The sequence below is a fragment of the Callithrix jacchus genome, chromosome 7 (assembly GCF_049354715.1).
Source record: "Callithrix jacchus isolate 240 chromosome 7, calJac240_pri, whole genome shotgun sequence".
In the NCBI taxonomy this organism is placed as follows: domain Eukaryota; kingdom Metazoa; phylum Chordata; class Mammalia; order Primates; family Cebidae; genus Callithrix; species Callithrix jacchus.
The window spans coordinates 17,130,152-17,157,117 of record NC_133508.1 but is presented as its reverse complement, the minus strand read 5'-3'; the positions used below and the strand labels follow the sequence as shown (position 1 = coordinate 17,157,117).

At 42.6% G+C, this 26,966-nt stretch overlaps 1 long non-coding RNA gene across 1 annotated transcript in view; it reads left to right on the top strand.

The window, feature by feature from the left end:
- Positions 1–1,295: 1,295 nt before the first annotated feature.
- The window catches only part of LOC128932543 (uncharacterized), a 193,536-nt gene continuing 167,865 nt past the window's right edge, over positions 1,296–26,966 (top strand). Inside the window, exons 1-2 of the long non-coding RNA XR_008482466.2 lie at positions 1,296–1,608; positions 1,795–1,888. This is a non-coding gene — a long non-coding RNA (uncharacterized LOC128932543). The remainder of the gene's footprint in view (positions 1,609–1,794; positions 1,889–26,966) is intronic.

Here is a 26,966-nt window from a genome sequence, read left to right as displayed (position 1 = left end):
ATAATATCTATGATATTATTTTCAGTATTTGTTGAATGCGAGAAAGAGCTCTTCAAATGTAGCCTGTGCTACTATGATTTCATGTAAGCTTACTTCAAATGAATTGCTGTTTTCAAAAGAAAGTACAGTAGAACCTTTGCCTTTATGAATTTAATGTTTGTGATTGCCTCTCTTTGAAGGTGATCTGGAAGTTCAGGACATAAAATAATTTTAAATTTTTTTCTAAGATTTTTTTTTTTTGTCTTGAGACAGAGTCTGTGTCATGCACAATGAAGTGCAGTAGCTCAATATTGACTCACTGCAACCTCTGCCTCAGGGGTTCAAGTGATTCTCATGCTTCAGCCTCCTGAGTAGCTGGGATCACAGGCATCCACCACCATGCGTGGTTAATTTTTGTATTTTTAGTAGAGACAAGATTTCACCATGTTGGCTGGGCTTATCTTGAACTCTTGACCTTAAGGGATCCACCTGACTCGACCTCCCAAAGTGCTGGGCTTACAGGCATGAACCGCTGCACCTGGCCAATTTTTGCTGAGATTAATTTGAATCCTAGATGCTATGAACAAGACTGAATCCCTTAGAGACTAATGTAGCCAGAAGCCAATGTGCAAAATAGGATGTATGCATTCGAAAGTGGACCGGGGTTCAATTTATGACCTTGTGTGCGCTTGAAAATTTTTTATCCTGCCAGCAAATGTTGCCGGAACTGACGAGAGCTTCAAGAGCTGATGAAGTAAAGGAGGAGACTGAAAAGGAAGTATTAGTTCTTAGCCAGAAAATAGACCTTTTTGTTTAGTGTTTTGTTTAAATTTATGGGTGACTAGAATCTATGATATCAAGCCAGACATATGTTCTTTATGAAAATTAAAAAAGCAGAATTTGTAAAATGAATTTAGTAAGCATTTCAGGTAGGACAGAAACTGATCATCGAGTGAGAGTTAAATCATTTACATATCAGTTTTTAGTTCTATGCAGTTGCATTGTGTAGGGAAAGTGATACATTGTTTATGAATTTGGGGATTTTCAAGGGTTTTAGGAACTCTCTGATAAGTTAAAGAATCTATTGTTCTTTTATGAGCTAACAGGGAGTTGGCACTTTCAAAACCAATAGATGGAGATTAACCTATAAAAAAGAATTAATCAGAATATAAACAATGGCAGAAATTTAAAGACAGAATTTCTGTTCCCATGGCTGAAGGATCCATTTCTTTGCTGTTTCCTTAAAAACTTTTGCGTTTCCTTCTCATCACTGTGTTTTGTTGATCCTTGCTCCTCAATTCTCCTGCCAGCCATTTTCCCTGGAAATGTTCTATCATTAACAAATGTCTGAGGGTTTAATGTTCTCTCTGAAAGTTCCGAAAATGACATAGACAATGTCTAATTATTAGCTTGCACAGTATGACCAGCATCAACATTGTTACATTTTGCATAATTTCATGGACAGAATCTGTTTTACTTAAATATCATCAGAGGAATTTACTCTAGATCAATGGGCAGGCTGGTAGCAATTTTAAGATGATTGTGTAGACATAGCCTATACCAGGGGCAAATCCATCTCATCTTAAGTGATCAAAAAAGAAGTGGCACAATGTTTTGATATATTAATTGGTATGTTTTATTATATTATGATTTTTTGAGATCTGTTGCCCAGGCTGGAGTGCAATGACATGATCACAGCTCACTGCAGCCTCAACCTCCTGGGCTTAAGTGATCCTCCCACGTCAGCCTCCTGAGTAGCTGGGACCACAGGTAATGTGCCACCACACTTGGCTAATATATTTTTATGTTTTGTAGAGATGGAGTCTTCCTACATTGCCCAAGCTGATCTTGAACTCCTGGGCTAAAGTGACCCTCCTGCCTTGGCCTCCCAAAATGCTGGGATTATATGGTATGAGCCACTGCACCTGGCCACCTGGTGTGTTTTACATTGCTATTGTTTCCTTGAATTTCTTGCCTTTCCCTTCATTAGGTCAGTCGTATGCTGCCGATCCATACATCCAAATATTATCCTGCAATATTTGGTTAAGTTGGTATGAACTCAGAGTACGAAAGTATAATTCTTAATTCTGGAGTTTCAAGAGCTAAAACCCAAGCATAAAATTTCTTAATTTGGAGGAATATACATACCTAGGTGATTTTTCTTATGCCTGGAAATAGACAGATTTTCTTATTCTTGGATTGAGGGATGGAGATTGATATTAGTAGCTGGGAGAAACAGGAGAGTTGAGCTGTGTGTCTTTGAGAACAGGATCAGTACTTTATCTCCATGCCAGCCTGAAAAGCCCTGGATTGGGGATAAAATCAAATAAAAAACGTTCTGATACGTCTGGGAAATCTGTGCTCCCTGAATAGAACCCAAGAAAACAACAAAATCTCAGGTTGCTTGCCCTGTGGGAATTGTATTTAATCATTCACTCACTCGTTTGTCTGTTCAACAGGTATTTTCTTTTCTCATTGATTGATTGATTGAGAAAGGGTGTCTGTTCTCTCATTCTGTCACCCAGGCTGGAGTGCAATGGTGTGATCATAGCTCACTGCAACCTCCAACTTCCAGGCTCAAGCAGTCCTCCCACCTCAGTCCCCCAAATAGCTAGGACTACAGGAATGTGCCACCATGACTGGCTATTTTTTTAAAAATTCCTTTGTAGAAATGGGGTCTTGCTAGGTTGCCCAGGCTGGTCTTGAACTCTAGGTTTAAGCAATCCTCCTGCTTTGGTGTCTCAAGAGATGTTTTTCTGCCTGCTAAGAGTTAGGCACCATGCTTAGCACTGGAGATGCCATACATGGAACAGTGGCCCAGGAGTGAAAAATCAGTAGCACGTGATCATTCTCAGCAAAGCTCTTTGTCTGCAGTCCACTCTATCAAGCTAATGGTAACTACATCCCACCAGTGTTCAGGACAAAACCTTGGCGTCATCTTCAACTCACCTTTCTCCAATCCTATAAGAAATTTTGATGGCTCTACTTCAAATATACCTGGAATCTAAACCCTTTTCTCTGCCTCCGCTGCTACTGAAATGGCTCCTAATTAGTCTCCTTGCTTCGACCCTCTTTCCTTAGTGTGGTCTTGACGTAATGACTAGAGCATTCCTTTTAAAATCTGTCAAATTAGGCATGGCACGATGGCTTACTCTTGTAATCCAGGCTATTTGGGAGACTCAGGTAGGAGGATTCCTTGAGGCCGGGAGTTCAGGGCCAGCCTGGGCAACATAGCAAGAGCCCATCTCTAAAAAAAATCTAAAAAATATTAGCTGGACATGGTGGCACACACCTATAGTTCCAACTGTTCAAGAGGCTGAGGTGGGAGGATCACTTGAGCCGGGGGCGGGGGGGGGGTGTCAAGGCTATAGTGCGCTATGAATGAGCCACTGCCCTCCAGCCTGGGCTACAGAGTGAGACCATGACTCAAATAAATCAATCATAAATACATAAATGATCAATACATTAAATTAGGTCACATCTTCAGTAATTGTCTATTTATCTCAGAGTAAAAGCCCAACCCAGTCTTCCCCTCCCCATTGCCTTTCTGAATGGGTCTCTTGCTTTTATTACCCTTGCTCACTCCGCACTGCCACACTGGACTTCCTGTTGTTCCTTGAACAGGACTATTCTTGCCTTTGGGCCTTTGCACCTGCCGTTCCTTCTGCCTGGAATGCCCTTCCTCCAACTACTCACCGGACTGTTCTTCACCTCGTTCAAGTCTTTGCTCCAATGTCACCTTCTTGATGGGCTCCATCTTGACAAGTCGATTTAAAATTTCAAGGCACCACCCGACCCTGAATTCCTAAGTCCTCTTCATCCCACTCTACTAGATTCCACAGCACTTCCCCGTTACTTACATACTACTTAATTTCTTATTGTTATGCCTGTTATTTATGGTTGATTTCTTCATCCCACAATGAATGTTCATGTGGTTAGAGATTTTCGTCTGTTTTGTTCATCGTAGTTTCCAAGACTCTAGAACAGTGCCTGGAACACAACGGGTTCTTGAAAGATACTTGCTGCTATAGATTGTTGAAAGAATTGTTCCATAGAATGGTGTGGAAAGTCCTACATTGATTGTTTGAGCACTAAAAGTAGCACTATGATAGTGGAAGGTCTTAGTTCCATAGAGTTTCCTATCCCTGGAGAGACCTGGAAGAGGGCTCAGAACTGGCCAAGAGAGAGCTCAAGCTGAGCTCTCTGGGCGGGGTGGGGGTGAGGGGTGAGGATGGGGCATCACAGCAGTGAGCAATAGGGATGGTTGATTGGGACCTGAGGAATGAGAGTGATTGGGAAAACTGAGTGAAGGGCAGTGTGGACATTTGTTTACCCACAACCAGACCACTCACACCATGGTAGCACTCTGTAAGCCGTCTGTTATTAAGATGTAGCTTTGGGTGAAAGGCTGATTAATTTTCCTCTTCTGATGTGTCTTAGTCCATTTGCATTGATGTTAAGTAATACCTGAGACTGCGTAATTTATACAGAAAAGATATTTATTTGACTCACAGATCTTCAGGCTGTACAAGAAGCATGAAACCCATAGCTTCTTCTAGTGAAAGCGTTAAGATACTCATCATGGTGGAAGCAAAAAGAAGTTGGCATGTCACCTGGTGAGGGAGAGAGGAGGTGGCAGCCTCTTTTTTTTTTGAGACAGTGTCTCACTTTGTTGCCCAGGCTGGAGTGAAGTGGTGCGATCTCAGCTCACTGCAGCCTCTACCTCCTGGGTTCACGCGATTCTCCTGCCTCAGCCTCCTGAGTATCTGGGACTACAGGCATGTGCCACCACACCTGGCTATTTTTTTTTTTTGTATTATTAGTAGAGACAGGGTTTCATCATGTTAACCAGGTTGGTTTAAATCTCTTGACCTCGTGATCCACCCACCTCTGCCTCCCAAAGTGCTGGGATTACAGGCATGAACCACCGAGCCTGGCCCAGGCTATTTTTAACAATCAAATCTTGCAGTAACTAATACAGCAAGAACTCACTCATTACCATGAAGACACACATACCAAGACATTTATGAGGGATCCACAGCTATGACCCAGCTGCCTTTTGTTAGGCCCCACCTCTAACATTGGGGATCAGATTGTAGCATGAGATTTGGAGGGGGCAAAAATCTAAACAAGATCATGGTTGAATAGAGATTACAACTAAAACTTACTATGACACATAGAAAATGTTACGTTTTTTGCACTTGAGTTGTGAGGACTGAGATTTATGCTTCAGACCAAAATAGCCTGGCCAGTCCCTGTGATTTCTCAGTAAACTTAAAGCCAGTGAACTCATGTCATACCAGATCCATGAGGTACGAATACATGCAAGATGAATAATGGAGTAGAGAGAGAAAATGGCTTCCTTTTATCATTTTTGTGTCTGTGGGCAAAAGTCAAGTTTTCGTGTCATGCACTGTTTTAAAAGTCTTATTAAGATTTTCTGATTGTGGTAAAATTTTTGAGCAACGAGAGGATATTTTATGTATTCCAAGGTTTTGCCATTGCTTCTTCTAATAGGCATAGTATATATACCTGGCAGACAATCGGTGGGAAACTGGTTTCCCATTTATGCATTTAAGAAGCATCGAATACCTACCCCATGTGAAGAATCCTCTACAAATGTAATTCACACAAGCTAAATTGCCAGAAGCTTTGTGGATTTCTCTGCATTCCTCTGGGACTTCGAGAATAACATGTCCACAGTGGAACTCACCTTCAACCCTCAAATCCACTTGTTTGCTCCTTAACTTGGCTAAAGTCATCTCCATTCATCTGGTTATCAATCAGAAACCCTGCAGTCCTCCTAGAATAGTGCTACTGAAAATGTGCTCTGAAAATGAATGCTTGACCACAGATTACTGTAACAAGATTAAGTACAGAAATTGAACATAAATGAAACTTTTGAAGCAACTTGACTTTTCAGAAATATCCAAGCACATGATTATTCCTCCCTTTGCTTTACAGAAGTATTGGCCCACAATGGGTTAGAAATTCTAAAAATGGGACTCTACCAAGATGGTTTGAAAAGCCCTATTCTAGACATTTCTTTTCCCTCATCAAGCAGACATACAGGCATAGATTCTGAAACACCTCCCAAATATGTATCAGATTTTTTCCCTCTTTTCTTTTAATTTCTCTTCCTTTTTTTTTTTTCCTTTCCCTTTCCCTTTTCTCTTTCCCTTTCGAGACAGGGTCTCACTCTGTCACTCAGTCTGCAGTGCAGTGGTGTGATAACAGCTCACTGCAGCTTTGAACTTCTGGGCTCAAGCCATCCTCTCACCACAGCCTCCCAAGGAGCTGGAACTATAGTTGCACACCCTCACTCATGGCTGTGATTTTGCCTTTCTGTTTTTCATAGAGATGAGTCTTGCCATGTGGCTCAGGCTGGTCTCAAACTTCAGGGCACAAGCGATCCTCCCACCTCAGCTGTCCAAAGTTCTGGGATTACAGACGTGGGCCCCTGTGGCTAGCAGGCTCTCATTTTTTTGACCTGAGCTGTGACAATGGCCAGTTAACTGCTTTTTCTTGCTCAAGCCTCTCCACTTCTCCAACCATACCCCATATTACCTCCAAAGTAGTATTTTAAGATGTAAATGCCATCACTTAACTGTTTGTTTAAAATTCTTCTGTGATTTTCTACTAACCACAGAAGGAGGTACATGTTCCTTTGAATAATTTTCAATGCCCTCTGCTATGGTTTGATGTGGTTTATTTGACCTCACCAAGTCTCAGGATAAAATTTGATTTCCAGTATTGGTGGGGGCTGGTGGGAGGTGTTTAGGTCATGGGAATGGATTCTCATGAATGGCTTGGTGCCATTCTTGTGGGAGTGAGTGTTCTCACTTAGTTCCTGCAAAAACTGGTTTTTGAGAAGAGCCTAGCACCTCCTCTTCTTTCTTGCACTTTCTTTTTCACCATGTCATTTGCATACACCAGCTCTCTTTGGCCTTCCATCCTTAAGTGGAAGCTTCCTGAGGCTCTCATCAGAACCAGATGTTGGCACCATGCTTCTTCTACAGCCTGCAGGATCATGGGCCAAATACATCTCTTTTCTTTATACGTAACCCAGCCTCACTTAATTCTTTAGAGCAATGCAAGTGAATCAAGATACTCTCCACAATCTTGTCCCTTTCCATTTTGTTTTAGATGAAGTCTTGCTCTGTTGCCAGTCTGGAGTGCAGTAGCGCGATCTCAGCTCACTGCAGCCTCTGCCTCCTGGGTTCAAGTGATTCTCCTGCCTCAGTAGCTCCCAAGTAATTAGGACTACAGACACACACCACTACACCCAGCTAATTTTTGTGTTTTTAGTAGAGATGGGGTTTCACCATGTTGGCCAGGATGGTGTCGATCTCTTGACCTCATGATCAATCTGCCCGGGACTCCCAAAGTGCTGAGATTATAGGCGTGAGCCAACGTGCCCGGCCTCCTTTTCTGTTTTTTAGTTTTGTCTCTTGCCTATCAAACTTTTTGGGTTTACTAAACACACTTGGTTTTTTCAGACCTCTGTAACTTCAAACATTCTGTTCTATGTAACTAAAATAACTGTCTGTATTTGCTCCTTGGAAAACTCTTTTTCTGTAAAACTTCACTCACCAGAATCCAACTGGGGTTGAGATAATGGGAAGCAGGACAAAGTTTATTGGCACATCTGGGTCAGAAGTGAAAAGGAGGGCGAGCGCATCCGGGCAGGGCAGGAGAATGTCCAAAGCTTGGGGTGAGGGTTTCTGAGCCAAACAGGGCACCAGGAACACCTCTGGGGGAGTCCAGTTTTCCGACACAAGAACCATGTCAAATCACACCAAGAATAGGTTGTGGTGTTATTGAGGAACAAACTCCAAGGTCAAGAAAAATGTCACAAAACATGGCCCAGAAGTCAGAGCTGGGGAGCACAGCAGGACACTGGCTGAGGTACATCTGAAGTCTCCAACAGGAGCAGGGAGAATGCAGGCTCTACCTGCGCTGAAGGCTGCTACAGGCTTTGCTGATGCTGCAGATGATTTTTGCTTGTACATATGCAGAGCTTCTCTGGGATGTTGTTCTATCAAGAAATTTGATCTATTCGGCTCAGATATCACTTCATTTCATCTTCTTGCTATAGTTTATGTGTATATAGATTTTTTTTTTTTTTTGAGACTGAATTTTGCTCTTGTTGCCCAGGCTGGAATGCAATGGCATGATCTTGGCTCACTGCAACCTCTGCCTCCTGGGTTCAAGCAATTCTACTGCCTCAGCCTCCCGAGTAGCTGGGATTACAGGCGTGCACTACCACACCCGGCTAATTTTGCATTTTTAGTAGAGATGGGGGTTTCTCCACGTTCATCAGGCTGGTGTGGAACTTCCGACCTCAGGTGATCTGCCTCAGCCTCCCAAAGTGCTGGGATTACAGGCGTGAGCCACCACGCCCAGCCGTATGTATAGTTTTAACCTATTCATATGCCTGCATGCTCCTTGGCTACTAACTCACTGTATTGCGTTGCATTTCTTTATTTACATATTTGCCACTCTGTTATTCAGTGAACTGCTGGGGCGGGGCCTGCCCCTTGTTTATCTTCATGTCCTCATTGCCTAGCACTGTTTGTTGGCATATAACTGGCATTTACGCAGATGTTTGTTGAATGAATTACTAAGTGAATACACAAGTGCTAATTTGTGATATTCACGGAACTAGATGTAGAGTAACCTTTTGGCTGCCTTTTAGTACATTTTACAATTGACTGTAAAATCTTGGGCAGAGTCTCATCCAGGCAGCGCGCAAGTTTCCAATTAGCACTTTGGAGGGGAAAATATCGTCTACAACTAGCACACATCACAGTATTGACTTGTTCAGGACAAAGAAGCTCTGTCTTAGATTCATATGAGAAATTGAATTGTCTAAGTTATGAATGAATCTAGTCAAAAGGTCAGCAGATTTTTTTTCCTGTAAAGGTTCAGAGAGTAAATATTTTAGGCTTTGCAGGCTCTACAGTCTCTGTGGCTCCTACTCTGATTCTGCATTGGTAGCATAAAGAACATCCTAGCTGATGTATAAATAAATGTGTATCGCTGCATTCTAATAAAACTTTATCTATAAAACCAGGTAGTGGGCCAGATTTGGCCTCTATGCTATAATTTGCCTACTCCTGCTCTAGTCAGTTCTCGCAGTATTTCAATACCAGAAGGGGTCTGAGTGTAGGAGAAAAGAATAGACAGTAATGGTTACTATATACCCTGAGCTCATTACTCGGCATCATCTCATCGATTGTTTGCTGCACTCTGTAAGATGTATAGTATTATTCCATTTGATGGCTGGAGAAAGTACAGTTCAAAATATCTAAGTGGCTTGTTAAGGTCACACAGGCAATAAGTGATAAACTTCCTTTTTAAATTTATTTTTAGTTTTTGAGACAGGATCTGGCTCTGTCATCCAGGCTGGAGCGCAGTGGCGTAAGCATAGCTCACTGCAGCCTTGACCTCCCTGGTTGAAGTAATCCCCCCCACCTCAGCCTCCTGAGTAGCTGGGACCATAGGTGTTTGCCACCACACTTGGCTAATTTATTTTTATGTTTTGTAGACACTGTGTCTCCCTGTATTGCCCAGGCTAATCTCAAACTCTTGGGCTCAAGTAATCCTATCACTTCAGCCTCCTGTGCTGGGATTACAGGCATGAGCAACTGTTCCTGGCTGATAAGCGCTTTTGATTTCAACCAAATCACGGTGATTACAAAACACATGTTTTCTTCACTAAAATACACTGTCTCCATTTCGTTGTAAATGGACTCATTGTGAGAGAGAGAAATTGTGGCAAGTTTAAAATTGTCTTTTATCAATCAGGAGAGGAATTGCTGTTGTGTGGTAGTGACCCCAGGAATCTCTAGCACCTTAGGCACCCATGTGGGTTGTGAAATACACACTGTTGTGAAAGGCGGTTGGATCTTAGGGCCACACAGATATTTTATCTGTGTGTGATTCTAATGAGTTGAGTTAATTTCCATAGAAAGGGTAGCCTAAGAGCAGATACAGTTCTCAGTCATACTAGTTGTTGATTTCAGAGCTTCAGGGTCTCTGCTTCATGTTGTCCTCACTCTAAGACTCAGATGTGGGGACTCCCACCCCAGCTACCTATATCAGGGGAAGAGAACAGGGCAGACCATGCATATATTTTATAGGCATTTCCCCAGAAATCCCTATAAATTTCCAATGTTATATAGTATAGCCACTCAGATTCACTGGCTAAAGTAAGTCAGAGTTTTAAAAAATTTAATTTCAAAGTGGGCAGGTAGCTGGCCATGGACTGAGGATAAAAAGAACTATAAAGATAAGTGAATTGGCCAGAGGCAGTGACTCATGCCTGCAATCCCAGTACTTTGGAAGGCCAAAGTGGGCAGATCACCTGCAGTCAGGAGTTCGAGACCAGCCTGGCCTACATGGCAAAACCCTGTCTCTGCTGAAAACACAAAAATTAGCCAGGTGTGGTGGGTGTCTGTAATCCCAGCTACCCAGAATACTGAGGCAGGAGAATTTCTTGAACCTGGAGGCTGAGGTTGTAATGAACTGAGATGGGTGCCACTGCCCTCCAGCCTGGGAGGCAGAGTGAGATTCCATCTCAAAAAGGAAAAATGAATGAATGAATGAATGAATAGCACTAATAACTCCCAAGAGCTTTAGTAGGAAAACTAAGATTTTTGCTAAGTAGATTAAATGTCAAAAGTTATTCTCAATAAGAGATTAAGGGACTTTTGCCAAGATGGTCAAATAGGAACAGCTCCAGAGCACAGTTCCCAGAGAGAGTGACACAGAAGGCAAGTGATCTCTGCATTTCCAACCGAGGAGGTACCCAGTTCATCTCAACGGGACTGGCTGGATAGTGGATGTAGCCCAAGGAGGGCAAACCAAGGTAGGGCGGGGCATTGCCTCACTCAGGAAATGCAATGGGCTGGACAACTCCCCCTCCTACCCAAGAGAGGCCATCGGGGACTTTTCTGGACGCTCTGGCACTCCAGCTCAGATGCTGTACTTCTCCCATGGTCTTTACAGCCCACAGACCAGGAGATTCCCATCAGTGCCAACAACGTCAGTGCCGCAGGTTTCCAGCATGAAACTGGGTGAACATTTTAGCTGCTGCCTGGAATGCCTGTAAGACAGAACTGCCCATTACCTTGAAAAAAGGGGGGCTGAAGGTAGAGAGGAAGTGATCTGGCTCGGCGGGTCCCTCCCCGACAAAGGCCAGCAAGCTAAAACCCACTGGCTCAAGACTTTTGCAGCCAGTGCAGCAGTTTGAGATCAACCAGGGACGGTCAAGCTTGGTGTGGAGAGGGACGTCTGTCATTACCAGAGGCAGTTCTAATCTTGCCTGTGTAAACAAAATATCAAGGAAGTTTACACAGCAGCTGGGTGGAGCCCATGGCAGCTCAACAAGGCCTTTTCAGGCACACTGTGAGTAGACTCTCTGCTTGCTGGGCAGGGCATCTCTGAAAAGGGGCAGCAGCCCATTAGGGACTTATAAGTAAAGCCCCACCTTCCTGGAACAGAGCACCTGGGAAAAGCGGCAGCTGTGAGTCCCACTTCAGCAGACTTAAACACCCCTACCAAGCAGCTTTGAAGGGAGCAACAGAGCTCCCAGCACAGCACTTGAGCTCTGAAAAGGGGCAGACTGCCTCCTCAAGTGGCTCCCTGACCCCTGTATATCCCAAGAGACATCTCAGACAGGAGAGCTCTGGCTAACATCTGGTGGGTACCCTTCCGGGATGAAGCTACCAGAGGAAGGAACAGACAGCAGTCATTGCTGTTCTGTAGCCACCATGGGTGATTCCCAGGCAAGCAGGATCTGGAGTGGACCTCCAGCAGTCCTGCAGCAGAGGGGCCTGACTGTTAGAAGGAAAACTAAAAAACAAAGAAATAGCTTCAACATCAACAGAAAGTTCATCCACCCAGAGACCCCATCTGAATGTCACCAACTTCAAAGACATTTATCTTTGGCATATAAATCCACAAAGATGGGAAGAAACCAGTGCAAAAAGGCTGAAATCACCAAAAACCAGAATACCTCTCCTCCTCCAAGGGATCACAGTTCCTCACCAGCAAGCAAACAAAACTGGATGGAGGATGAGTTTGACGAATTGACAGATGTGAATTGACGAATTGACTTCAGAACGTGAGTCATAACAAATTTCTCTGAGCTAAAGGACCATGTTCTAATCCAATGCAAAGAAACTAAGAACCTTGAAAAAAAGTTAGATGAAATGCTAACTAGAATAACCAGCTTAGAGAAGAACATAAACGACTTGATGGAGCTGAAAAACACAGCAGGAGAACTTTGCGAAGCATACCCAAGTTTCAATGGCCAAATCAATCAAGTGGAAGAAAGGATATCAGAGATTGAAGATCAACTCAATGAAATAAAATGAGAAGACAAGATGAGAGAAAAAAGTGAAGAAATATGAAAAAAGCCTCCAAGAAATATGGGATTATGTGAAAAGACCAACTCTATAATTTATGGGTGTACCTGAATGTGACAGGGAGAATGAAACCAAGTTGGAAAACACTCTTCAAGATATTATCCAGGAGAACTTTCCCAACCTAGCAAGGCAGGCCAGTATTTAAGTACAGGAAATGCAGAGAACACCACAGAGATACTCCTTGAGAAGAGCAGCCCCAAGGCACATAATTGTCAGATTCATGAAGGTTGAAATGAAGGAAAAAATGCTAAGGGCAGCCAGAGAGAAAGGTTTGGTTACCCAAAAGGGAAGTCCATCAGACTCATAGTAGATCTCTCCGCAGAAACCCTACAAGCCAGAAGAGAGTGGGGGCCGAGATTCAACATCCTTAACGAAAAGAACTTTCAACCTACAATTTCATATCCAGCCAAACTGAGCTTCATAAGCAAAGGAAAAATAAAATCAAACAAATTCAAAAGCTGACTATGATCAGAGCAAAACTGAAGGAGATAGACACATGAAAAAACCCTTCAAAAAAATCAATGAATCCAGGAGCTGGGTTTTTGAAAAGGTCAACAAAATAGACTGCTAGCCAGACTAATAGAAAAGAGAGAAGAATAAGATGCAATAAAAAATAATAAAGGGGATATCACCACTGATTCCACAGAAATATAAACTACCATCAGCGATTACTACAAACACCTCTATGCACATCAACCAGTAAATCTAGAAGAAATGGAGAAATTCCTGTACACTTACACCTTCCCAAGACCAAACCAGGAAGAAGTTGAATCCCTGAATAGACCAAAACCAAGGTCTGAAGTTGAGGCAGCAATTATAGCCTACCAACCAAAAAAAGTCCAGCACCAGATGTGTTCACAGCCGAATTCTACCAGATGTACAAAGAGGAACTGGTACCATTCCTTTTGACACTATTCCAAACAATACAAAAAGAGGAAATCCTCCCTAACTCATTTTATGAGATTGACATCATCCTGATAACAAAACCTGTTAGAGAGACACAACTAAAAAAGAAAGTTTCAGGGCAATATCCATGATGAACATTGATGTGAAAATCTTCACTAAAATACCGGCAAACTGAATCCAACAGCACACCAAAAAGCTTATTCATCCCGATCAAGTCAGCTTCATCCTAGAGATGCAAGTCTGGTTCAACATACACAAATCTATAAAGATAATCCATTGCATTAATAGAACCCAAGACAAAAACCACATGATTATCTCAACAGATGCAGAGAAGGCCTTTGACAAAATTCAACAGCCCTTTATGCTAAAAACTCAATAAACTACATATCAGTGGAATGTACCTCATAATAATAAAAGCTGTTTATGACAGACCCACAGCCAATATCATACTGAAAGGGCAAAAACTGGAAGCATTCCCTTTGAAAATTGGCACTAGACAAGGGTACCCTCTCTCACCACTCCTAATCAACATAGTGTTGGAAGTTCTGGCCAGAGCAATCAGGAAGGAAAAAGAAATAAAGAGTATTCATTTAGGAAAAGAGGAAGTCTAATTGTCTCTATTTGCAGATGACGTGATTGTATATTTAGAAGACCCCATCATTTCAGCCTAAAATGTTTTTAAGCTGATAAGCAACTTCAGCAAAATCTCAGGATATAAAATCAATGTTCAAAAATCACAAGTATACCTATACATCAATAACAGACAGAGAACCAAATCCTGAGTGAACTCCCATTCACAATTGCTACAAAGAGAATAAAATACCTAGGAATATGACTAACAAGGGAGGCGAAGGACCTCTTCAAGGAGAACTATAAACCATTGCTCAAGGAAATAAGAGAGGACACAAACAGATGGAAAAACATTCCATGCTATGGTTAGGAAGAATCAGTATTATGAAAATGGCCATCCTGCCCAAAGTAGCTTATAGATTCAATGCTATTCCCATCAAACTACCATTGACTTTCCTCACAGGACTGGAAAAAAAACCACCTTAAACTTCATATGGAACCAAAAGAGAGCCTGCATAGCCAAGACAATCCCAAGCAAACAGACAAACAAACAAAAACAAAAAAGCTGGAGACATCATGCTACCTGACTTCAAACTATACTACAAGGCTACAGTAATCAAAACAGAACTGGTACCAAAACAGAGATATAGACCAATGGAACAGAACAGAGGCCTCGGAAGTCATGTTACACATCTACAACCATCTGATCTTTGACAAACCTGACAAAAACAACCAATGGAGAAGGGATTCCTTATTTAATAAATGGTGTTGGGAAAATGGGCTAGCCATGTGCAGAAAGCTGAAACTAGACCCATTCCTTACACCTTATACAAAAATTAACTCTAGATAGATTAAGATTTAAACATAAGACCTAATATCATAAAAAGACCTAGAAGAAAACCTAGGCAATATCAGGATATAGGCATAGGCAAGTACTTCATGACTGAAACACCAAAAGCAATGGCAACAAAAGCCAAAATAGACAAATGGGATCTAATTAAACTTAAGAGCACCTATACAGCAAATGAAACTATCATTAGAGTGAATCAGCAACCAACAGAATGGGAAAAACTTTTGATATCTACCCATCTGACAAAGGGCTAATATCCAGAATCTACAAAGAACTTCAGCAAATTTACAAGAAAAAAATAACCCCATCAAAAAGTGGGCAAAAAATATGAATGGACAGTTTTCAGAAGAAGACATTTATGCAGCCAACAAACACAAAAAAATGCTAATCATCACTGGTCATTAGGGAAATGCGAATCAAAACCATGTTGAGATACCATTTCACATCAGTTAGAATGACAATCATTAAAAAATTTGGAGACATCAGATGCTGGAGAGGATGTGGACAAATAGGAATGCTTTTACACTGTTGGTGGGAGTGTAAAGTAGTTCAACCATTGTGGACGACAGTGTGGCGATTCCTCAAGGTTCTAGAAATAGAATTACCATTTGACCCAGCAATCTCATACTCAAAGGGTTATAAATCATTCTCTTACAAAGACACATGCAGATGTATGTTCATTACATCACTGTTTACAATAGCAAGGACTTGGGACCAACCCAAATGCCCATCAATGGTAGACTGGATGACAAAAATGTGGCACATACACACCATGGAATACTATGCAGCCATAAAAAACGATGAGTTCATGTCCTTTGCAGGGTCATGGATGAAGCTGGAAGCCACCATTCTCAGCAAACTGATACAGGAACAGAAAACCAACCACCACATATTCTCACTCATAAGTGGATGTTGAACAATGAGAACACATGGACACAGGGAGGGGAACATCACACACTGGGACCTGTTGAGGGGATGGGAGAGCTAGGGGAGGAATAGCAGAGGGTGGGGATATGGGGGAGGGTTAGCATTAGGAGAAATACCTAATGTAGATGATGGCGGATGGATGCAGCAAAACCACCATGGCATGTGTATACCTATGTAACAATCTTGCATGATTTGCACATTTACCCTGAACTTAAAGTCTAATAAAAAAAAAAAAAAAAGTCGGCCAGGCGCGATGGCTCAAGCCTGTAATCCCAGCACTTTGGGAGGCCAAGGTGGGTGGATCACGAGGTCAAGAGATGGAGACCATCCTGGTCAACATGGTGAAACCCCGTCTCTACTAAAGATACAAAAAATTAGCTGGGCATGGTGGTGCATGCCTGTAATCCCAGCTACTCAGGAGGCTGAGGCAGGAGAATTGCCTGAACCTAGGAGGCGGAGGTTGCGGTGAGCCGAGATCGCGCCATTGCACACCAGCCTGGGTAACAAGAGCGAAACTCTGTCTCAAAAAAAAAAAAGTCACGCTCTTTGAAATTGTGCCATTGTGTATGGGAGAAAGCGAAGGTCCAGACGCCTTCAGAACAAATTAATGTTAATATCGCCTTATGTATTAATTACAGAAACAATCTTTCCTGGCTCATTTACTCCATTGTATATTTGGATGGTGAGTACCTTCTCCGAATATTTTGGGAATGGGGAATGGAGCCATTCCACAAAGTATTAAATAACATTCAATACTTTCTGGAATGTCTGTCAAATCAAGGTTTAAAGAAGCTTTAGTAATGTTCAAAGAAGCATTTATATGACAGTGAATTTCTTTTACATGGAAAGGGTGTATGGAGATAATATGGCCCATGTGGAGACTAATGTTAATTAGGGAATTGAGTAAGGGTAAACTTGGCTTCTGGGATATAAAGCAAACTTCTGTCTTCAGTTAACCTCATACAATTTTACTAACAGAGCTGGGTTCTTTGTAACTATGTGTAGATGTAGGTCATGCTATACCCTCCTGAGCCCAACGGCATGAGTAACTGCTAGAGAACTGGAGGGTAATTTGCTAAGTCTCTAAACCTGTTATTGATTTTCACTGAGCCTTTTTCACTGGTTAGAATCCATAAGGGGGCTCTTCACACATCCTGAGAATATGGCTTCTTTCATCACTAGGGCCACCAGCTGGCTAGAATCTCTTAGGGCTCATGCTGATCTTCCTGCTGCTACTCTCTGGTTTCTGTTAACACTTAGGAGGGATGTGTGGGGGGATGGAAGGCAGTTGAGCTTCCTGCCTCCATCCAAGTACTGAAAAGAAAAGGACTTTGTTATCAGGATTCATGTTTCAGCATGAAGGTGGTGTGTAAATTGACTATGTATATATCTCTTCAGTTTCTCTCTGTCTAGGTCAGTGATGCTGAAGGTATCAGTCATGTTCAGTGGAAGTAGAAATCTGAGATGATTCCAAGTTTGGTCTATCTGATTCTCCGTACTGTGACATAAAATACATTAGGGTGAATGTGAGGGCAGAAATGATGGTCGGAGGTTATGGCTTCTTTTTTGGAGCAATGAGACTTTTGACTGAAGAGTTGTCTAAATTAATTTCTTAGAAAGACAACTGTTTCCTAGTCAGTTTAAGAATCCAAGTGACACAAAGTGATATGGTTTGGCTGTGTCCCCACCCAAATGTCAACTTGAGTTGTAGCTCCCACAGGTCTCACATGTCATGGGAGGGACCTAGTGGGAGGTATTGAATCCTGGGGTCTGGTCTTTCCCATGTCCTTCTCGTGGTAGTGAATAGTCTCAGGGGATCTGATGGTTTTATAAAGGGGAGTTTCCCTGCGTGAGCTTTCTCTCTTCCCAGCCACCATGTAAGACATGCCGTTTGCCCTCTGCCATGATTGTGAGGCCTCTCTAGCCACCTGGAACTCTGTGAGTCTATTAAACCTCTTTTTTCTTTATAAATTACCCAGTCTGGGGTATGTCTTTATCAGCAGCATGAGAATAGACTAATACACCAAGTAAGTGAATTACGCTTTTATTGGCTCTACTTTGGACTTACTCTTGATCCTTAGACTATTTCATTGTTTATCTTTTATTTCCTTAAACCTAAGAGAGGAAACCTGTCTTTCTTATTGCAACATCAGAAGGCCAACTAGACAAACTTCTTTAGTAAATTTTCTGATGTTTCTCAGTCAAGAATAATCATAGCACCATAAGAAATGTCCTGCTGGGTCTTTCCAGTAATGTATCGAGCCCACATCTTGTCCTTCACTGTGATTCTAACCAACATTTTTTGAGGAGAGTTCAGGATAGTGCCCTTCCATGAAGCCAATTACAAATGCACCACATATTTTTTACTGGAGGTTTTATTGCTGTCTACCTTTTTCTGAAATCACTTAATAGATACATAAAAGCATAAGGAGGTGTGTGTCAATCCTCTTGAGATTTTGTTTTGTTTATGCATGATTTCTACTTTGTATAGGACAACAAGCAAATCTGTTTGACCTGTCTTACTCTTAGAGAAAAAGAAAAAAGGCTCTATTGAATTAGGAAGTGGGCGCTGTCATTTTCTGTTTGGTCATCTAGAGTCAGAATTCGCCTTTCTCCACTTTGCTCTCTTCCCTGGGAGGTTGGCTTGTAGATGACATCACCCACTCCTGTTGGTCTTCTGACTTCTGTTAGATTTCAGTCTACAGAAAGGGCTGGCAGGAAGTCAAGTGTAGGAAAAGAGAAAAGTCAGGGTGTTGATTCCCCTGGTTCCGTCTCTCCATGGGCTGAGGTTGGCAGGGACCCTATTAGTCTACCAAGGCCACAGCTCCTGCAAGGCAGCCTCTCTGACAGCATGAGGTCTCGCTGAGTTCTACTACTTGTTCCCACACCTGTTTCTTTAGTCCTAGGCCCAGTTTCCCTCTGTTACTCATCCCTGGGTGCTTCATCATCCCTTCTTGGGCACCCTTACATTGCCTACCATGTTGCACATAGCCGCTTTAACAAATCTCTTTAACTTCCCTCTTCGAATGAGGCACCTGTTCCTTGCTAGGCCCCTGACTTACACAGGCGGTACCTTCTGCCTGGGTGCAGTGTCATTTAGGGTAGGTGCAGAGAGACTGAGTGATAGAGATATATGGTTTGTATGTCCTAAGGCCTGGTTTTGTTGAGCTCTGCAGAGTATCTTCTGATGGAAATACCCAAAGTGGTTTTTATTTTCTGTGCCTTGTTGGAGGAAGCATATTTAGGGCTTTTCTATATGACAAAGGAGAAACTGAACTGAATGCATACTTGGATAGCGTGTTAGTTTCCTATTGTTGCTGTAGTAAACTTGGTGGATTAAAACAACATAAATTTATTATCTTACATTTATAGAAATCAAAAGTGGAGTTCAGCTGCAGTGACTCATACCTGTAATCCCAGCACTTTTGGAGGCCAAGGTAGGAGGATCGTTTTGAAGCCCCAGGAGTTCGAAACCAGCCTGGGCAACATAGTGAGATGCCCATCTCTTCAAAAATAAAAATAAATAAATTAGCTGAGTGTGATGGTGTACACCTTGTGTCCAAGCAAACTGAGAGACTGAGGTAGGATTGCTTGAGCCTGGGAGTTCAAGGCTGCAGTGAGCTCTAATTGTGTGATTGCACTCCAGCCTGGGCAAACAGCAAAACCCCTGTCTTTAAAAATGAAAGAAAAAAATGGGTCTCACTGGACTAAAATTAACATGGCAGCATGGATGCTTCCTCTGCAGGGGTAGGGCTGAGGGAGAGCCATTTCCTTGTCTTTTTCAGCTTCTAGAGGCTGCCATATTCTTGGTACATGGCTCCCTTTTGTCTTCAAAGCCAGCACTAGCTGACTGAGTCTCACATAGTATCACTCTGACTCCACCTCTCCTCCTCTCTCTTTCACTTATAAGGACTGTATTAGTCTGTTTTCACACTGCTGATGAAGACATACCTGAGCTGAGGTAAATTATAAAGAAAAAGAGGTTTAATGGACTCACAGTTCCACCTGACAGGAGAGGCCTCACAGTAATGGTGGAAGGCAAAAGACATGTCTTACATGGCAGCAGGCAAGAGAGAATGAGAGAGAAGTGAAAGTGGAAGCACCTCATAAAACCATGAGATCTCGTGAGACTTACTACCACAAGTACAGTATAAACGAAACTGCCCCCATGATTCAGTTATTTCCCACTGAGTCCTTCCCATAACCCATGGGAATTATAAGAACTACAATTCAACATGACATTTGGATAGGGACATGGAGCCAAACCATATTAAAGACCCTTGTGATGACACTGGGCTCACTTGTATAATCCAGAATAATTGCCCCAGTTCAAGTTCAGCCTTAATTCCACCTGCAACATTTTAAGTTCCCCTTACCATGTAACACAGCATATTTATTGGTTCTGGGCACTAAGATCTTGATGTCTTTGGAGAGGGGCCATTATTCTGCCTAGCAGAATAATGTTGAAGGGGACACAACTCGATAAAACTAAACATTATGCTTCTGTTATGCAAACACAGAGGGTAGAGAGTATTAGCTAGGAATTAAGGAACTTTAAAGTGGAGGGCATGGATTTTGAGAGCTGCTCTACCACCAATCTGCTGTGAGAATTTGAGAAAGCAAGATTTGTCCCAGGCAAACTTAATTCCCTTCCCCCTTCCCCCTTCCCCCTTCCCCCTTCCTTCCCCCTTCCCCCTTCCCCCTTCCCCCTTTCCTTCTCTTTTCTTTTCTTTGTTGAGACAGAGTCTTGTTCTGTTACCCAGGCTGGAGTACAATGGTGCAGTCTTGGCCCATTGCAACCTCCACCTCCCGGGATCAAGTGATTCTCCTGCCTCAGTCTCCCAAATAGCTGGGATTACAGACATGTACCACCATGCCTAGTTAATTTTTGTATTTTCAGTCAAGACGGGGTTTCACTATGTTGACCAGGCTGGTCTCGAACTCCTGACCTCAGGTGATCCCCTTCCTGGTCTCCCAAAGTGCTGGGATTACAGGCGTGAGCCACTGCAGAGGATCCTGAATTTTCTTCTAACTCCAACAGATAGTGATTCTTTTATTTAGTAGACAAAGGAAATATATTTTAAGTTCTAATTCTTGGAAAGAAAGCTAAATTTTTTCTTATTATGATTATGGTGGAAAAGATTCAAGACCCATGACCGGTGTGAGCCAATGTCTTTCCAACACCTCCTGCAACATATTTAAACTAAGAGTTATGGTGCTGTATTTGTAGGACCAAAAGTAATGGTCACATTGGCAAGACACAGTAGCTCCTGCCTGTGATCCTAGCACTTTGGGAGGCCAAGGTGGGCAGGTTGTTTGAGCTTAGGAGCCTGAGACCAGCCTGGTCAACATCGTGAGACCCTGTCTCAAATAAAATAATAATGATAATATAGTCCCATTAATCTTTGCATCTTTCCTCTACAATTTCCCTACTGAACTGCATTGACTTAGTTAGTAACTTGGTCTCTATTCATACAGTGATATCATTATCTTCTTTTTCTTTTACGATGCACTTTTTGCTTTCTTAAATATCATTATCGTTGCTTAAAACCAGAACATGCATTTGAAATAGGAACTATATTCCATAATGAAAGATTTTCCCAAGGCTTACAAATCGGCTTTCACCTCCAGCCTCCCCAGTAGGAGCTAAAATGCAATGTGAAAGTGAGAAAATAATGAAACAGAACAATCCTACAGCATCCCAAGAAGAAGTGGAAAACACTTTTCAATGTGAGTTGGATGACTTTATGTCTGCTGATACACCGTGAGCTATGGCCCTTGTTGAAAATGCAGGGAGATTGGAGCCATATTCTCTGCGCTGACGTAGTTGCTGGAAGTTAAGAATATACATGTTTTAAAAAAATGTTATCAGACCTATTTTCCAACCATTTATTTTTCCCTTCCAAAAACCATAGTAATAACCTTTCCTAGCTACATAAAAACTGCATTTGTGCCAAAAGAATTGCAGCAGCATATGCTAATTCAGTGCTGTAGTAACTGCATGTCTTGCTAACGCCTTAGAAATGAAAACAGCCCTCATAGGGTTTGGATCTACCCTTTAAGCAAATCCTGACTAGGAAGGTAAGTGGTGTTGCCTGTATCAAAGCCCACAACTCCCTGTCCTGTTCAGGGTTGGACAAGATCCCTTGGCAGCACTCTGTCAAACTCAAGAGAAGGAAGAGGCTGCAAAGAATGTCAAAGATGAGGTCAGGTGCTGTGGCTCCCACCTGCAATCCCAGCACTTGGGGAGGTGGAGGCAGGCAGATCACGAGGTCAGGAGTTCAAGACAAGCCTGTTCAACATGGTGAAACCTCGTCTCTACCAAAAATACAAACATTAGCCAGGCGTGGTGGTGGGGGCCGGTAATCCCAGCTACTTGGGAGGCTGAGGCAGGAGAATCACTTGAACCAGGGAGGCGGAGGTTTCAGTGAGCCAAGATCACGCCATTGCTCTTCAGCCTGGGTGACAGGGTGAGACTCCATCTCAAAAAAAGAGTGTCAAAGATGAGTGAAAAGGCATACATGTCACATCGATGATTCGGATATATTCTGTTATTGGCTCACAGACATTTCCTGATAGGTTATTAAGATCTTTGAGGGCCGGGCGCGGTGGCTCAAGCCTGTAATCCCAGCACTTTGGGAGGCCGAGGCAGGTGGATCACGAGGTCAAGAGATCGAGACCATCCTGGTCAACATGGTGAAACCCCATCTCTACTAAAAATACAAAAAATTAGCTGGGCATGGTGGCGCATGCCTGTAATCCCAGCTACTCGGGAGGCTGAGGCAGGAGAATTGCCTGAACCCAGGAGGTGGAGGTTGCAGTGAGCCGAGATCGCGCCATTGCACTCCAGCCTGGGTAACAAGAGCGAAACTCCGTCTCAAAAAAAAAAAACCAAAGATCTTTGAGATTTGGGGGCAGTCGCATGATGTGAATATAGATACTTAGCTTTGAGCATGTTGTGGGGTTCTTTTTCCTGGGTCTTGAAAAGCAGAACAGATTTTCACCTTTTGGGAATTCTTTGAATTAGTCTCATCCTGCCTGAAAGGCTTACAGCCTTTTTGTATCTTTGCCACTTGTATGAAATGAAAACATTTCTTTGTGTGTGTATCTTAATTTCCCTCCTCAATGGAGACATTTCTGGAGGGAAAGGAGGAAAGTTAGGTTTCTGGTTTTGTCCCTGTGTCTATTTCATGTATCTTTAGTAGGAGTCCAAAAACTGTAAAATAAAAAAGTGAATACATTCTTAATTATTATTTTTATGTATTTATTTATTGTTATAGACAGGGTCTCACTATGTCGCCTGGGCGGATCTTGAACTCCTGGGCTCAAGCGATCCTCCTGCTCTGGCCTCCCAAAGTGCTGGGATTATAGCCATGAGTCACTGTGCCTGGATAAATTTTCGTTAAATGAATAAGAGTAAAAAGGTGATTGCTTCTGCTTGTGATGTTGAGGGAAGGTGTTATGGGAGAAGCTGTATTTGATTCCCTTTTGGGATCATCGTAAGGGTAGAACCCTTGCTAATAATCAAATTTATGGCACCAAAAAGTAAGAGAGCTATACCTCTGAATAGACATCCATATATGTTACCATGTTCTTTCTCTACCACCAATTCTTTACCCCAACACATGCACGCGCACGCACGCACACACACACACACACACACACACACACACAGGATTTCTGACTTACAGTGTTTAGCACAGTGCCTAGCACATGGAAGATGGTCAGCAAAAGTTGAATGATTGAAGTGCTTTGATGAAGAAATTTATCTCAATGATACATTGCCAATTAACAATCCTTCCTTTTAGAACAAATGGAGATTTTTTGAGACCTACTTATAGCACATACATTTTCTAATTTCAACCCTTAAAACAATGCTATGAGGCCGATACTCTTCCTGCTATTTTTTTTTCCAGACAGGATCTCACTCTGTCATCATCAGGCTGGAGTGCAGTGGCACAATCACGACTTACTGCCTCTTCAAACTCCTGGGCTCAAGCAATCCTCCTGGCTCAGCCTCCTAGGTAGCTGAGACTACAGGCATGTGTCACTACACCTGGCTATTTTTATTTTTATTTTGTAGTGATGGGGTCTTACTCTATTGGCCAGGCTGGTCTTGAACTCCTGATCAAGCAGTCCTCCCACCTGGCCTCCCAAAATATTGGGATTATAGGCTGCAGCTACTGTACCGGCTGCCTGCCTTTTTTCTTTCTTTCTTTCTTTTTAATAATAGGTAGAACCTTGGGTGAGTTGCCCAGGTCATACAGTGCATAAGGAACTGAAGATTCAGATTCAAATCATATTCCTCATGATCCTTCCACTATGAGAAAGATGTGCCAATGACACAGGTAATCTCTTTTTGTTTAGTTCATACTTTAATTAGTTAATTAATTTTTGGGACAGGGTCTCACTCTGTTGCTCTGGATGGAGTGGTACGATCTCAACTCGTGGCAACCTCTGCCTCCCAGGTTCAAACAGTTCTCCTGCCTCAGCCTCCTGAGTAGCTGCTATTACAGGTGTGCACCACCACACCCAGCCAATTTTTGTATGTTTAGTAGAGATGGGGTTTCACCATATTGGCCAGGCTGGTCTTGAACTCATGATCTCGAGTGATTTACCTGCCTTGGCCTCCCAAAGTGCTGGGATTCCAGGCGTGAGCCACCACACCTGGCCCGTATTTTAAAAAAGCATCATCATCCTTGTAACCTTGCCTGCCATGAGTAACTATTTGGCACCACCTTAAGATACTGTGATTTCTTTTGAAGGCACTTAGGTTTCTCATCTTAACCAAACCCTCTGGGCTTAGAGAAGTATTCATGAAATCTTTCCATCTTTTCCCCTGCGTCATTTCAGAACTTGTTTCATTTTTACATTAACACATCCTCTGGGATTATATATATATATAAATAAGATACACTAAATTCAGCGCTGCTTGTGCATCGTGATTGGCCAGACCAGATGGAGTGATTTGTGAACTAGAATTGAAAATCAAAACACAAGTGCTTTTTAAAGAGGTTGAAGTTGAGAAGCAACTGTTCATGGCAGACTTAGAGCTTTAATTCTAAGCGGGTTTGCGTTTGTTTTCAAGCTGTGTCTGACTATGGAATATTGGAACCTCCACCCTGGAGCTACTATATATGTATCACGCATATACACTGCCCTTGACAAAGAGGGGAGTGTAGTTGGAGCTGAGTTGTGGAGTTTTACAGGGCAATGTGCCTGTTACTACCGTTGCATGGTAGAAGTGCCAGTTGTTTGCTTTTGCTTTTGGTTTTTAAGAGCCCTTATGCAGAAACCAAGAGCAATGAAAAGTCCCCTTGCTGAATGGGTTCTGGGAGGCCCCCGAAGAACAAATTCTCAAGAGTTAAGGCATGTTAATTTCCAGGTGCTTATTCCGAATTTGACTCCTTCTGCGTATTATCACTTAATCCTCAGGATAATCGTATGAAATCAGCATTGCAATCCAGGTTTTGCAGAGGATACCGAGAGCATGAGGGACACACAACCAGTATACAAGGGAGCTGATTTAAAAATCCAGGCTGTGACTCCAAAGCCCTTAATCCATTGCAATAGATGGATCTGAAGGCAGGTTTCTTCTCATAGAGTGGAGAAGGAAGGGACTAGAATATGTCTCTGAGTGAGGAGATCAGTTTCCTGACATATATAAGGCTTGGTGGCTTCCAATGCTTGTTTGACTTTTCAGTGGGACCAGACAGAAGATGTCCTAAGTGCACCAGTGTTGATGATGACAAACGTATGGAAAGCACTGTGTCGTCGTAGGTTGTATATAGGGTGCATTCACAAAGCCGTGGTGGTTCACTTCTACTTTTTCTTCCTAGCTATGTTACCATAAGCAAATTATCCTGCCTATCTCTGTTTCTTCATAAAGTGAGGCTAACATAGTCAATCCTCATTATTTGCACGTTGCACGTTTGCGAATTTGCCTACTCGGTAGCACTTGTTTATAATCCCCAAATGAACGCTTGCAAGCTTGTGTGGTCATTTGCAGTCGTGTGCAGAGCAGCAAAAAATGTGAGCTGACTGCTATGTACATACCTAGGTGAAGTTGAACAAGGCCACAGTCTGCCTTCTTGCTTCTGCTCTGATACTGTAAATGAATATCCTTTTCAAGGTTTATTTAGTGTCAGGTTTTCACTTTTTTATGCTTTTGTGAGTGATTCTGCTGTTTTGAATGGCCCTCAAGCAGAGCGCTGAAGAGCTGTCTAGTGTTTCTAAGTGCAGAGAGGCTGTGATGTGCCTTACGGAGAGAATACATGTGTTAGATAAACTTCACTCAGAATTATGGTGGTGTTGGCCATGAGTTCAATGCGAATGATTCAACAAGATGGTACATCTAGCAAAAGGAAGAGGAAATTGGCCTATCTGTATGTGAGGCCGCTCTGCAAAGTGCTAAAGGAATATCTATAGCGTGTGATGAAGCTACGTAGATGGAAATGAGGCTAATTTTGTGGATTCATGAGATGAATTTTAAAAACTTAGCCCTAAGTGTTTCTATTAGTGACCAAAAGATTGCCCCTCCCCCACCCCAGTTAAAATTACTGTCTCAGGTTGCAGTATTTTCTCCTAAAGAATCTATAGGTTGGCTGAGCCCAGTGGTTCAAGCCTATAATCCCAACCCTTTGGGAGGCAAAGGCAGGAGGATCACTTGAGGCCAGAAGTTTGAGACGAGCCTGAGCAAAATAGCAAAACCTTGTCTTTACCAAAAAAAAATTAAAAACTTAACTGGGCCTGGTAGTGTGTGCTGTAGTCTTTGCTACTCAGGAGGCTGAGGCAGGAGGATTGCTTTTGCTTGAGCCCAGGAGTTCAAAGTTATCATGAGCTGTGATCACGCCACCGTACTCCAGCCTGGGCAACAGAGTGAGACCCTGTCTCTAAAAAAATCATAGATAAACGTGGGTAAAAAATTCTATAAGCAACCAGAACAAGTGAATTGATTGGACTAGTCATTCAATACCCAGCAGAGAACAGTCTTGGGGAAACAGGTTACAGGAGAGGTAGATTCTGGCAAATATCTGGGCCACTGTTTCAGAGAGGATGGTGTCGATTCAGATGGGGAGGTGATGGGGTTGGCGTACATTGTGCAGCTGGAGAAGTCCTGACACCTAGAAGGGGCAGGAGTGTTTTGAGAGCCTGCTACAGGTTGGGGGTTACAGTTCAGGAAGAGAGAGGTGAGAACACACAGATGGGTAACAAGACCTCGGAAGGCAAACTTATACACTTGCTTTATTTCCCGAGTTTGCCCAGAATTGTCAAAGCTTATAAGAAATTATTTTATTGAC